Raw genomic sequence first — 15,637 nt, forward strand, 5'->3', positions numbered from 1 at the left:
TTTGCTCAATTCGCTCCATTCGTTGATATGTTCACAAAATGCGATCGAAGAATCTAACGCAATTTCGCGTCGCCATTCTGATCATTTTATTTTCAATCGATTGGAATTTAGAGAGGAGCAAAGCAACTTGAATCCTAATCCGAATGCACGATAACAATAATTTGTTGCCCGGCGTAGCAAGTGAGTAAGCGAGCAAGCAAACGAAATAAAATCACTTGCATTCGACAAGCATCACACCTCTTCCTTTATATAATTTCGTATAATACGTATAATCGCGTTAACCATTATTGGACTTTCGTGTTAACCATCATTATCATCAACAGCCGCAAAATTAATTCGACTCACAACTGCGCTCTTCGAAAGATGTGCACTTTTTTAATGGAGGAGAAAGGTAAAGAGAGGGAGCGAGAGATGAACGGAGCGCAAAAGGCAACAAACCGAATGGAATGAAGACAGCCTGTTTCAAATCTGTTTAATTTTTTTTCCCATTGGGATCCGATTAACCGCATGTTTGCCCATTTAACGCGCGCGCGCTCTCTCTCTCTCTCTCTCTTTCTCTCTCTCGGAATCATGTATAATTCCAGATTTATATACTATACACACATTGAGAGTGCAAAATCAAATCATTTGCGGATAATGTTACGAATAAATGCAACACACAAACACATCCAACCCCAGACTCCAATTCGAAATGCATTTCAATTGGTTACGCGAAAAATCCACGCATATCATATACACAGTGCATTGTATCATGGTGCGGCTGTTGACACTATATTTTCCTATATTTCGAATTGGCGCGCTGTTTAGTTCCGATTTGAAATGTTAAATTACATTGATGTGCCCTTTGAAATTGGGGGCGCTCGCGTCGCCTCAAATGACTTTGACGTTCAACAGCCGCCACACGCATTGTATCTGTTTTGAAATGGAGTCGAAATGAAACAAAGCAAAATTAAGCATCCACAAATAAATAGCCACTTCATCGTGTCAATTATAAGCGATTTTACATGTCATTAGCAGAATTACAGCACAGCCGCAATCAAATGTAATGCGAGAAGATTCCAGTGAATTTGGAATTTGATGCAAAAGAATAAGAGAGTGTAATATGGGCAAAGAACGGAGTTGAGATCATGTTCAGTGTTCGATTTACTTGGTTTCGACACATACGGAGAAGAGAAATTGCAAAGGAATAAAAAAAACAGACAAAAAAAACGTCCACTGAGACGAGTGAGTGTGTCATTTTAAATTATATAAATTCAAGCCCAGAAACCAAAACAGCGCACCAACAAGTCAAGCTAATAATATTGCCAGAATATGAGGCAAGAAATGCGTCGACTATATGAAATCCCATCGGATTGAGCATTTGCTGTGTGTGTGACTCATTCAGAACATTTCGTTTGCTAGCTTGCCGTAGGCAGCGGCCTGTCGATTTGCGTTGACATACTTTTATGCTGGCAATGCATTAGCCAAAGCAATATTATTTAATTAGCAATTATTTCGCTTGTGCGTCTGTAATAATCATCGTCAGATCGCGTCAACGCATGGAAATGAACAAACATTTTGCAACAGCAACAACAGCCAAATGAATTAGTTCAATCACAGTGCATTCGTTTGTGATAAAACGCATTTCATTCATCATTTCGCGTCATCGCATTAATCGGCTGTTGCTTGTTTCGTGCTCAATTAAACACGTTTTGATTATTATGATGCTTGTCTATATTCACAGTGGAAATAATTAGTAAACACTTCAATTCGACGAAACTCCTTCAGGACTACATCTCCGATTGCAATGCGATGGGATGGGTTGAAACTTAACGAAATAAGCGTGATTGTGGTTTTTAATCATTGCCGGATCACTTGATATCAATGTGCTGTTGTTGTAGTTGTTGTTGGTTGATGTGAGCAACAAGGCGAAAAAAACGGAGCAAAGAAATGAAAAACAAAACTTTGCTGAAGAGAAAACTGAACCGAACCGAAATGAATCGAAGAGCAACGAACAAAAAAAACGTGAGATGATTTCCGTTCAAGTGGCTACATTAAAGCAGCGTACACAAATCGCACAGATTTATTATTGCTATAAATTATTGTCATTATACGTATGTGCGCGCACAGTGAACATGAAACCTGTTACATAACGGCTATAAAGTCCAGAGAACACAGCATACACACGAGCACATCATGTATAAAATTACAAGCGCAATTCTTGTCAGATATTGTTTTTTATGGCCACATTCTTATTGAATACCTTCTCATCTTTTGCTCTTCTTGTCCAGAGTGATCAGGCTTTTTTTCATCTGCTTATTTTCTCTCTTTCCAATTTTACCGATTTTCTCTCACTCCGTTCTCGTGTACAATGCACCGTGAGTTGCATATGCAGCAACGAAAAACAAGTACATTTCTAGAATGAAACCTTCAATTGCATCTTGAGTTGTGTGTAAGAGAGAGAGAGAGAGAGAGAGAGAGAGAGAGAGAGAGAGAGAGAGAGAGAGAGAGAGAGAGAAAGAGTCGAAAAGTGAACAAATATGAACGATGAACGCGGGTAATTTATTTTTCCATGTTTTTTTTCTTTTTCTTCATCACAGTTAACCATTTTGTAGAAATAAATCAATGACCGATAAGTAATATACTTTGTAAAAAGCACAAACACACACACATTATCCACTATCTGTAAATGGATTGACAAAGCATAAAAGCGCCAACTGCAACAAGTGTCACGTAGCTATAAATTGAATTGGATGTACGTTTAAAAGCAAAATAAAAGCCGTTGTTGCTGTCGTCGTTGTTGTTATTGTTTTGTGCGCATTGAAATGTCATACCGTTACAAATGCATTTCGTTTGCATCGCATTCGACGTTTTCATATTTTCATATCCAATTATCAAATATTCATTTCCAACGATCTCTCTCTCTGCGCTGTTCAAATTATTACCGCGAAAAGTTGACATATTAAATTAGAAATACCATTGAATAGGCGCATACCGATTAGTTTTTATCGAAGGAATCGCTACGATGCAGTCTTTTCATTGTCAGTTCCAGCAACTGTTGCAATCTGCCAATAAAAAGAAAATACAAATGAATTAGTGTTCATCAGATAGAATTTCAAAGAACTCTTTTTTGATATTCGAAAGAGAAAAAAATGGTCATGTTTGCTTCTTTTTACAAAGGCCGCAATGCGTGGAGCACACTCAGGCGGTCACATATTAATTTGTATTTCAAATCAGCAGCAACGCAAATTCGTATTGATTTTCAATGGATCAGCATAAACATTTTGACTGTCGCTCAATTGACTGATCCTACACAATTGATCGTATATATTTCTTTATAAGTTGAAACCACACAGTTACACACATACACAGACACACCATCGCCACATCTCAGTGCCGGCAGCACTTAAAATTGCACGTTACATTGCCTTCACGAGCTGGCGTCACCAAAAATAAAGCCATTTAAAATATAAATTGGCAATTTGCATTTTATTTCATTCGCATTTTAACTGCAATCAATTTCGCCTATCTGTTGCTCGCTCGTTTATGCATTCGCTTGGTGTGGCGCACCATTTTTAGAATTGACCAAATGCCATCGCAGTCGCGCACGCACACACACACACACACACGTCGGCTGGTGCAAGTTTTTAAATTAAATTTAATTTCATGTAATCTATTCAAGTGCATCTCGGCATCAAGACCTTTTGAGGTGAAGAAAAAACAATCACAATGTTATCAATATTAAAATCAGTTCAGTTTCACACCGACACTCGATGGAAATGAGCGTCCTAGTAGAAGAATTTATTTTAATTCAACTTATGCATCGAATCGTTTAAAATAATTGAGAGTGAATGGCGAGAAAAGCACACACGTAAGCGATTAAAGGCGGAGATGATTTCATAGCTATTGAGTGTATTCTCAATTCAGCTGCGTATAAATCACAAGCGGCACGACTAAACAAAAAAAATAAAATACAATAACACCGGAGACTCGGTGAAATCGAATCTGATGTCAAAAATAGCAGTCATAAAAACAGATAAAAATTGTTTATAAGCGATTCACTGTGTGTCTGGGACTTAGCATCCGCTAATCCGTTTACATATTCAAATAGCAATCGAATGATGATGTCGACGATGATCTGTCCTAAGCTGCCTTCATACGGCCATGCATTAGATCGCATTGAATGGTTACACTTTTTCATGAACCCATGAGTGTTTTAGTGTGACGTGCCGGGTTACACAATACGTGGCACACAGGAAGTCATTGCAAACACATTATCATTATTAAATTTTCTTCTTCTCTCGTTCGGTGCAGTTTCTCAAGAAATGAAAATATGTTCATTATTTCCGTGGAAAAAAGGAAGCATTTGCTAAGAGAGGGCTAGTGAGAACAAAATTCCGGCTCCTATATTGTGTATCGAAGACAAAAGAAACGGAAAGAATGAAATTCTCTCTCTCTCTCTCTCAATATTTTGCGTAATTGTTATAGCGATTACATTGTATCGTCGATGTTGCAATGTGGATGAGCTTCACTGTGTTGTGTTGGTAGTGTTTCGTTCAGGTTTTTCCATTTAGTTGAAATAATAATTTGTGTCCCTAATCTCAATGCCGATGCCTGAGCCAGAATTCAAGTTCATTGTAATGTATATAAATCCGGCAAGCCTTGGAAGAAAAAAACTGAACGCAAAATGGCTTTTACAACAAGATTGAAAAGACAAAAGGCTACAACAATGTGAAAAGTCATCGATTGTGCTAGAGCAGCTCGAAAATGAACTATTCACACATACACACACAGTGTGCCGATAAAAATCGGTATGGCTCCAGTGGTTATGCTCGACTTTATTGTGTGCATTTTAAAAAAGTGTGCATTTTCGAGCCACACTAATCGATGCACAATGCACATATATTCCGTATGGGCTTCTCTTCAATGCAGACTCAATGTGCTTGGCAACGAGTGCACTTTGCTTCAATGCTGAAAAACCAGACGAATTGGTAGGTATTGAGGCATGGATAAAGTGAGAGAGAGAGAGAGAGAGAGAGAGGGACGAGCTCGCGAGCGCGGTATCTGTATAATACAAATAATAAAACTAATAAGAAAAATGTTGTACGTAATGTGAAGGCAAAGGCAAGAATATCTCTCTCTCTCTCTCTCTCTCTCTCTCTCTCTCTCTCTCTCTGACTACTCAAAAACCACATACTGCCAGCGATTTTTATTTCTAAGCGTACGCTTCAACCGAACGTGTGCAAAAAAGTGCATGGGAAAATAATCAGACTTAAAAATGCTCACTTTTATAACATCTCCAAGAAAATGAGATTTTTCGTTCGCTGCCGCCTGCGCTCGCTTCTTTTCTTCTTCTTTTCTATTCAATGGAAACGGGTGAGAAGGAACGAGAAGAGAAGAAAGAAAAAAATATGTGAAGAAATTGGAAAAGATCGGAGCTCGATCGCATTCGTGGATGCTTAGGCTTACCATCATCATACGAATGCACAGCTCGGAAAGAAGAAAAAAAATATTCGAAAAAAAGAAGCACAATTCACACAAAAAAAAACGAGAACAAAACACACGCCGAAACAAAATGTAAAGAATTGAAGAATTTGCTTAAAAGTGGATGAAAAAAAGTATTCAATTCCATATAAATACGAAGAAGAAGATGGAAAAAAATGCCAGGCGACCTATGAAGCAAAACAGTTTGTTCTCTTTTTTTCTCCTCTCTACTTGACTAAAGTGCAGTATATATTCGCTGTGTTCAACAATTGGCACCGGAATATTCATATATTTATGGGCAATGAATGCTAAATGTTCGACCAAGATGCAACGAAAAAAACAACGACGACTACGACGACGACAACAATAATAATAGTTATGGGATATGACGATAATAATAAAGCAAAATAGACGAAGTGTATGGGTAAGTGCATACTCTCAAGCCTCACAAAAGCCATGTACACATCGAGCATTAAAAGAATTATACGAACGAATAAAAGGCGTGCACAGACAGGCGCAGAGTAAGAAAATAAAACAACAACGACGACGACGACCACAGGAAAAAAAAGAGCAACGAATTCTATAATCCTTCACACGAAAATCATTGCAACCTACGATCAAAACGGCTATCAAACATGCAATAGATCGAGAGGGAGAGAGAAAAAGAGAAAATAATCTAGTCGCTGGCAAACATTTACAACGGAGATCATAATATTTTTTAAAGCGTTTCGATGTTACATCGCGAGATGGTTCACTTCTATTGGCGTTCGTTGCTGGTTGTTGTTGTTGATTTTTTTTTATTCATGCATCTCATCATCCTTTTAGCACACTCATTAATCAGTCACACCAGATCACTTCTTGGGTAATTCATCGATTGTGTTCATTTAGGTTTATTTTCTGCTCTTTTTTTCCCGTTGTTCCTCTTCCTTTCCTCATCATTCGTTCGCTCTATCTGTCTAATGGAATTGGATGAAGATTGGCCCAAAGGGATGTTTGCAATACGAAGCGCTCAAGTCAATTCATGACTCTCCATAATTCATCTATCTTGCATTGAACGTTGAAGTAACGACATATTGAAATGCAATCGCCTCAACCGTTCAGCCGAAATGAAATTAATTATTATTGTGCACACAGCACCAACACACAGACAATATGCAAGTGCCTGCATAAAGTATGTTTAAACACCATAAATGCCGTATGAGTGGTTGTGTCATTTAAAGAGATTTTTACCACAAATGGTTCTGCTGCAAGTCGCCTACTTTCACGCAACTTTCAAATATAGCCGTGTGTTCTTATTCGTCATTGAACGAATATCCAAATGGAACTCAACACAACTCTGTGAGCAATGTGCGTTCCGACTAATTGAACGGATTGCAACCGAGAGTGAGTCCGGCCACTTTTCTACATAAATTAAATCAATTTTAAGCTCGTTTGTTTGTTTTGGCAGGCGGTACCCATATCGAATTTTGATTGTTTCTCAAAGCTACCGAATTAAGGATTGCAATGAAAAATCGACACAGGCATTCTCTCTCCCTCCCTTTTTCTCGCTCTTTTCTGAATGAATGAAGGAGATGACAGATGATTTTTAAACTCCCGGACAATTTATAACAATCGAAATGATTTCGCTTTGCGAACGAATCACATTCTGCATTAATTCAAATTCCATTAGTCATGGGCCATGACTCATGGCCAACTGAAAATGGTCAAAAGCGTTTATTTGCAATCCTTTCTCCATTTGTCATTAAAATATCATTTACTTAGTTTCTATAAAAAGAGACGTGAATTGTCGAAATTATCCTATTTTTGCTCATTCGATTCGGCCCGCATACTTGGCATTTTCTTGGGCGCATCATCGATGCATAAGCACAATTTTTGTTGTTGTTTACATTTAAAGTGCACACACAAAACATTATCCGGTAAAATATTTTTCAGTTAGCAACACAGCCAATTTAGCGCATGAAATGAAATATCAGCAACCGAAACTTGATTCGGATGTTGCGCGAACAGGAACAGAACAGCAGAGAGCGAAAAAAGCGAACTCGTTCCACATCGTCTCTCTTTAAATATATAAATTTTCCCTTCAATTTATGCAAAAATGCATCAGTATTCGATCCTTGTTCTCGATACATTTATCTTGACTGCTTTTGTATATTGGTTGGGCTGCTGAGCCACTTGTACGCCAAATAAATGCAAACGAACACGAGACCAAGCCAAAGAACAGACTGAAGAGAGAAAAAAAAGCGCACACACAATCGCTACAAGAATGTAACAGCTCCATAAGTACATATCAATGTTTTTTTTCTCGTGTTGTATGCATTAATCAAGTGGCAAGCACTGTATAAAAATTGTATACGCTTAACACACAGCCACAGTGTTGCATAGCTACGCTTTCTGTCGCCACTTTTAGCCAAGTTCTTGCAGCGCGCGCGTAAGCAACAACGAGAGAGAAAGAGAGAGAGAGAGAGAGAGAAAGAGAAAAGCACAACGAGAAACAAACATACGCACGCGCGCACAACAAGCAGCCGAAGAAGAAGAAGGCAGAAAAAAACCCATCAAGAATCAGAATTGCGTGATACAGCTTCGTAATCGATAAGTAGGTGCGTATGTTCAAACTGCCCAAAGCCTGTGATTGCTGTTTCGATCGCTTGTTATTATTACTCAGCTGCAATTTTTATTACCTACGCATATTTATTGGATCGCTTTTTTTCCTCTCGCTCTCTTCATTTTCATTCAATTTTTTTGCTGGCTGCTCTCGTTATGCCGTTTCTAAGTCTTGGCAATCTCATTTAACGTACGAAGTTCCACTCAACGAGCGTGGCCAAGGAAGCGAAAGAATATATAATTAGGTGGTGAAATTAGTGTTTGTAGTGTTTACTAAATATCACTCTCTTTCTCGCATCCTTTTTGCCGAATGCAACGAGCGATAGGAGCGGAAAAAAAATTGGGTCCATATTTTTCAATCGAAAAATGACCAATTTTCAATTTTGTTTCGTTCGTTTCGTTTTTTTTTTTTTCATTCAATTCCAGTTGGTTATCTCGCAATGTAAAAACTTTGATTTGTAAAATGACGACTGCTTGTTAAGAGACGGAAATTGAGAAAAATGATCTTGATTCGGAGCCATTTTTTGTTTGCATCAGATGCTGGTAACGAGAAAATTGCTTGATGGATGACGATTTAAATGTTGTTATATGGATGCAGATACGAGACATTTTTAATAATTTAAACCTCTGCATCTCTAGTTTCTTCTATACGTCATTCTAATGAAGTCGACCAAAGGAAAATTTAACTGAATTTTCCGCTGGTATTCAACAACGTTAAATTGGTGTCGAGCGTGACTTTTGGTTTGGGAATCACTTAATTTGAATGCGACACAGTTTTCGGTCCGATTCAGTAGCGTAACAACAGCAACAGCGACGATGCGGAGTAGTAGAATTTGGTCTGATGCGAGTTATTCTGGTGTGACATAATTGATGTTGCATGAAAAATTCAAAAGCGAAAATGAACGGTCACAAAGAAATCAAAATATAAAAAAGGGAGTTTGAGTATGCTCTGGTATTTGATGTGTGTGTGAGTTTGTGTTTGCATTTAATTTTCATATTTATCGCGCGCTGAGATTTTTGACATCTCCCAATTTCATTTCATTCAGCTCCCGTCAAAACTTAATGCTCATATTTTCGGAGGGCAATAAATTTTCATTAAAATAAAAGTGAGTTGTGTCTCAAATGTGCGTTTACTCTGTCTGTTTGTCTGTCTCCTGTTTGCGCGTCGATGGATCCGTTTAGCCCAATATCTCTACGACGCGCAAGAGTTGCGCTCAGACAGAACTATCCGAGAAGAGTAAAAGGCAACCGTATTGGTTTCGTTTCTTCTTCTGTTTGGCGGAAAACGAAAATCCAATACGAAAATGATGTAGCGCAATTCGTGCGCGGCACGATCGTATTTATTCAAGTTCACACATCATGCAAACTGTCATCATTTATTCTTTGGCAAACGAGACGAAAATAACTTGTTTGCCGATGTGAAGTATTTTTCGTGTCTGTACACATCGCGTTCTTCTGGCATAGGCATCAGGCGTGTGTATTTGGCGTAGACGGCGCATGCACATTGCACACACACACACACACACACACACACACGTATGTGAGTATATATCTTGAAATGTGGAATGCTTGTGTTGAGCCAAATGCTCAAAGAGGCAGCTCAGCGCGCATAAATTAAAGGTGAATGGCTTTTATAAGCGCAATGCTTGTGTTAGTTCAAAAGCCAGCGTCAACTCTCTTCGTCTCTTTATCTGTGTTCTCTCTCTCGTTCACGCTGCGCCTTTTTCGCTCACTCAATCACTGGTTCTTCGCAACGGGCGCACGAATCTCTGCACACCGTTGTCGTATACCAGTTTGGTGCTCAAGTGTGTTTGTTGCACTTTCAGGTGATGTTTTCGTTGTCTCATTCGATTTTCGCTGAGATATTCGCTTGCTTCCATGTTTGATATGCGAACCAAAAACATTCGCACGGTTCTCAAATGCATTCCAAGAGCATGGCTCATCGATTGGACAAATCCACACACATATACCGTGATCCAATTTGAATTCACTCGACTACTTTTCATTGTGATTAAAGACACTTCGGTTTTTGTTTGGCCATAAAATATACTTTGCGGCTTTGAATTTTTTTTAATTAAAAACTAGTTCGAGGCATCCAGAAGAAGAGGGAAATGAAATCACACACAAAAGATATAACCTTTACACCGTTTCGTGTCGTTTTGTTTTCGGCAATTTATTCCACAAATGGAGATCACCGCAAATCTGGTTCGGAACGCATTAAAAATGGAAAAATCATTTAAATCGACAGCGCGATTTATTGTGTGAGTGTGTCGATAATTCGCAAGATGTTCTTTTCAAGTCCACAAAATTGTTTTGACTTTTTTTCGGCGCGTTTATTGTTTATTTTTATGGTCCTGATTTATGCTTGTTTGTTTGCGTTAACGAACTGAAAATATGCCACCAACAAGAGATGACCAAAATGACAACGCGCACAACATGAACAGGCAAGAACAAGTGTTTTGATACCTATACGCACCTCTTCCAACATATATATATATATATATATATATTCCGATTTGAACAAAGAAGACAGATGAACGAAAAAAAAAACAATCACAAACCGGCAATCAATTCACGATGAATCATCATAAAAAGCCGCGAATCCCATCGAATTTCAAATTCGAACGAAAGAACCGAATGAACAATATTAAAATGAAATGGCAAAGCGGAGAGCGCAGACAAAATAATCGCGCAACCAAACCCATTAAGTGGAAATTTATAGCACCGGTGCTTTTGATTTTATAGCGATTATATATCTTTTAAAGCCTTTTGTGCGGCGGTACGGGCGCAGGACGAGTGAAAATAATTTGGATTGAAACCAATTTCCGAATCATTTTCCGCATTTTCGATAAGTGCAGAAATTATCGCAAGCATTCACACATTCCCCCAAATTAACAGTTATGAGCCGGGAATTTTTTTATCGTCAATTTTTATTCGTTGTTTGTTCGTTTTTAATGAGGCCATTGATGATGACGACTAACACTTTAAACCTATCATGTCAACTTCTAGGTTCCATGCACGCGAGTTACAGTGTACGCAACGCTCGGCTTAATCTGTCTGATTCGCATGGAACGCAAGTCAACAAGATGAAGTAGAACGAAGAACGCCTTTCACAAAAATTATGATAAATTATAGGAATTTGTAATGTGTTCATGGCTTATGCACTGTAATGGCGCTGAAAATAGCACACCGGAACCGTGTGACGGGCTTACTGTACACATCTATGTATTCAATAGCGCACGCTATCCAACGATTCAACGCATGTATCAGCTGTCGAAAGTATATCATACACAGATTTTTGTGAGTGAAATGCATTTTGGTTTCGGCAGAAGGAAAAACCGGCACAAAATGTTTGATTTTATACTTCAGCCCAATTTTTTTCTCTCAAGCACCCACATTTAAATGTAATTTTCTGCAGCATTCATGCGAAAAATTAAATATTTTTCGAATGTGTACGAAATCTGTTTCTATGAAGCATAGCGAAAATCAGGTGACAAAGGTTCTTAATGAAAAATGAGGCAGCACCTGGACTGTGCGTGTGCATCTTTTGTTGTTGTTTGCTGTTGTTGTTGTTGTTGTTGCCGTTGAAAATTTTACAGCACAAATATTGGCTCGATGATGAAAATGCGGAAAAAGAAACGATAAATTTTCTAGTGCCTACTTTATCCTATAAATGTATTAATTGTCTACACAGCAGATTTGTCTGCCTTTCTTTTGAACGCAGGCGATCGCACAATACCGAGTGATGATCGACTTTTTTTTTATTGCTATACCTGTATGTGACACCAAGGCAAAATATAGGTACTATCACAACTGGCGACACTTACGGTGCATTTATGCAGAACAAACCAAAGACCTTTTTTTTATTCACTTCAAATGTCTCCGAACGAATGGCATACACATGAGAGACAGAGAAAAATAGACGAAAAATGAAGGAATTTTTTAAAAGGATTTGTGTTTGCTACGATTTTAGGTTGACCGTAGCATGAAACCGTTGTTGGCACATCGTTTCCTTCAAATACCTTTATTTATTGCATTCGGCTGTTTTCAGTCGAAACAAACATTTTTGTCTTTTTTTCGTTCTATTCAGGTAGAAAAAAGAACGTATATTTTTATCACTATTACGTTACTATTTCCACCCGCAGTCAATCTCAATGTGAGATCAAAGTCATAGAATGTAATTCATATTTCTTTCTAACTTGCTTTTTTTCTTCTTCTTCTTCTTTCACTCCGAACAATGTCTGCCTTGCTGTTGTCGTCCGGAAAATACTAAATTTCAGTTGTCAACATGATGTCATGGACAAATGTAATGCATTTTATCATTTTATCTGTGTGACTCCGTTCTTTTTTTCTTTTCGCAAAGTCAAGCAAAGTCAAGATTATAAGAAAAAAAAATTGTTAAACACATTTTTATCGTCAAAATTGACGTTTATTTGGGAATGAAGGGGAAAAAAACTCTGCAAGTAAATCAATAAGTTTTATAGAATTTTGAGAAACCAACAATAGTTTCACTTACACACGGCATTGTGGTTTTACTTCAATGCGCTATCAATCACACTGGAAGTAAGTGGTCATAAAGAGGATTTTATAATCGCACTGCCAGTGGAATGAAGTGAGACTGAGCCAGTGGAATGGCGTGAGAGATAGAAAGGGAGCTAGGCAAATGTACAATTTGCGAAAATGAGCTGTTGCCTTATTAGAAGCCATCAAACGTGCCGTATAGAATACATCACATAAAATGTACTTAGCTGCATTTTTACGATGTGTTGGGCGCATTTTACTTGCAAAAAAAAAGAAACGAGAAAACGAAAAGGTTCGAGATACAAAGCGGTATTCCCAAATGATTCTAGCAGCGGCAGCAATTCAATTTGGTTTTTCGCAGTACAGCGCTAATAAATCGGCTAATGCAAAATTGCATAGTGGAGACAACCGATACGAATAGAGGGGAAATTATTAGCTGTTCTGAACAATGAAACATGTTCGCTCAATAACATTCATTTCTTAATGTTTGCAATTGTGTGTTCACGTATACGCTTCAGTTTTTTTTTTGCGAGCAATAAGCACTTTTACAGTCGAAATGCCAGAGAGGAGGCTGAGTACGGGACCTGAGATCTCGGGACTTTGAACTGCATCAGCAGTAAAAAAAACAAGAAACACTGCAGCGTTTTACTGCATGAAGTAAATATAAACACTTGTAAAAATCGATTATGCCCTGAATCACATGCATAAACGTTCAATCGGTTTGGATTTTTTTCGAGAACGAAACGTCTTCTCTTCTTTTGCACAATTTTGAAAAAAAATCGCAACGATGCAGAAAAAAAAACGAGAAGGAAATGGTGCTAGCCTGCTTATCGCATAATTCAAAATGCAGAACAAAAACGAGCGAGCAGCGTCAGCCATTCTTACAATTTGCGTTCTCGCTCTCTCTCTCTCTCCGCGCGCGCAACGGATCTCTCGTCTCAGTATCTTGCAAACAATGAATCAAGAAATACATAAATTGGAATACAATTGCCGTTGTTTATGCATTCAAATTGGTTTACAATAAACAAACCATAGCATATTTCCAGAACGTTTCGTACGTTTTGCATGCACATTTTTCCTTCCAAAGAAATGGCGTTATTACTCACATCACATATGAGCTTATACCCATTTGCTTATGCTTGTCTCAATTTATTTCGTACTTTACATCGTGTACTGAGAACGAATTGCATTGTTCTCGTGCAACAAGAGAGAGAGAAAAAAACCCAAGAGTACAGCAACAACAATAACGACGACGAAGACGACAACAACGAAAATAAGAATGGTGTATGTTTGATTCGCATATTTGCTGTTCAAAGTTCGAAACCGACCGCTGCATTTGCAAAATGCACATTTTCATGCAATTAAAAAAATCACTCGGTTTTTTTTCTTCGGTATTGGCTATATCGATAGAGTCTTTCGCTTGGTCTCTTTCTTTTGCGCTCTCGGAAGGTTTGATTGTGGCAAAAACCAGTCGCATAGCAACATAGCGACAAATCATTTTTTAATGGAATGAACACGCATACTCAAACACACACACACACATCCATTCAGACGATTTGCAAATAAAAGATATCGCTTGCAATGGCATTAAACAAATACAAAATTGCATGGCAACGAAACCTGTCAATCGCGCGCGCGCGCCTTCGATGCTGAGCTGAACCTAACCGAGAGCCAAGAATGTTCAAGAAATGATAACTGCAAACTGAAGCCACAAGTGCTAAATAAATTCTATGCCAATAACATTAAAAACCGTTGAACTTTTCTTTCTTTCTCTCCGTATACATCTTCTCCTTCGACTAATTCTCGCCACGGCACACAGGTTTTCTCATCTTCATACGTGTATGATTGCTTAATTCGATCGTCTTCATTATCTAAAAATACGCTCAACGGATACCAATGACACAACGATAAAAGTCCATAATGTGCCATTTCAAGAAATGATTCGATACACGGCCAGTGCGACAGAGAGATGATTTCTGAAATGCGTGATAGCTGAAATAACCCGTTTGACAGCATGCAAGTTGTCATAACTTCTTCTCACTCAGCAGCCGTTTCTGCTTTAATCAGCTAAGTGTGATTTTAGCTGTTATTCGATCGATTTTAACGAATGCCAAAGGCAGACAACAGCCCAATAATTGAATGGCAACGTTTTTGCCTCGACAATCATCGTCATCGTCATCATCGTCGTCGTCGTCGATGTCTGGCTAGTGTGAATGTAAAATATTTACAATTCTAAGTAAACATCCTTTGCGATTGGAAGCGAGCAATTTTATTTTCTTTTCCTTTTATTACACACATATTACACACATTGAAACTTCTTCTTTTTTGCATGCCAAGCGCGCCTTCTCTCTCTCGTTTGCTCGAGCAACCGATTCGAGTTATCGACAAATGTTATCGCCATGGTCATACATAAATAATAAATGTTTGATTTTTATGGCTTGCATTGGAACTCATTTCAAATTATTTAAATATAGATAAATAAAACGAAGTGGTTTTACTCGTTGAAATTTTGCTACTCCAATCGAAAGAGTCGGTCAATAAAAATTGAATTTATTCATTAAAAATAGATAGAATGGAATCGCTTAATTTTTATCTCTCTCCCATCGTCAGCGGCAGAAGCTCATTTACGGAGCCAAAGTAATTCCCATCACTCGCACCTCGGTTGTTAATAAATTTTCATTCGAGAAAGAGAAACAGCTATTTTAATTAGGCGAGATTTCGACATTTTAATCAGTATAGCACGCAGATAAGTTATACATACTTCATAACATATGTAATATTGCATTCGTTTCGCACAACAACAACAAAAACCATTCGAAGTGAAGATCGACGTTGACATTTTCACAAAATTCAGAGTGTATGATTTATCTGTTTACTAGTTTCAATGTGACGAAAGAATCGGTCATCCGATCGCTTAGGTTGATTTTTTATTTGTGTGACCATTTCGCGCAGAGAGGACGAAGAGTAACGTTTACGTTTCGGTCGTAAAATTGATTCGTTGTGTCGAGAGAGAGAGAGAGAGAGAGAGAGAGAGAGAGAGAGAGAGAGAGAG

The 15,637-nt window shown here is 38.1% G+C and overlaps 1 protein-coding gene across 6 annotated transcripts in view; it reads right to left on the minus strand.

Annotated features, from left to right (window-relative positions):
- The window catches only part of LOC129573855 (interference hedgehog), a 46,817-nt gene that overhangs the window by 19,866 nt on the left and 11,314 nt on the right, over positions 1 to 15,637 (minus strand). For 3 of the 6 annotated variants that reach the window (XM_055455003.1, XM_055455010.1, XM_055455018.1), the window contains exon 2: positions 2,975 to 3,044. The exons of 2 other annotated variants lie outside the window; for them this stretch is intronic. The gene's annotated coding sequence lies outside the window, so the exon portion shown is untranslated. Of the gene's footprint in view, positions 1 to 2,974; positions 3,045 to 5,265; positions 5,334 to 15,637 lie in introns of those variants that run through there. One more of the 6 variants, XM_055454995.1, reaches the window with a different exon arrangement.

Source organism: Sitodiplosis mosellana, unplaced genomic scaffold, assembly GCF_009176505.1.
Source record: "Sitodiplosis mosellana isolate CC-2019 unplaced genomic scaffold, AAFC_SMos_1.0 Smas_scaffold_1, whole genome shotgun sequence".
Taxonomy (NCBI): domain Eukaryota; kingdom Metazoa; phylum Arthropoda; class Insecta; order Diptera; family Cecidomyiidae; genus Sitodiplosis; species Sitodiplosis mosellana.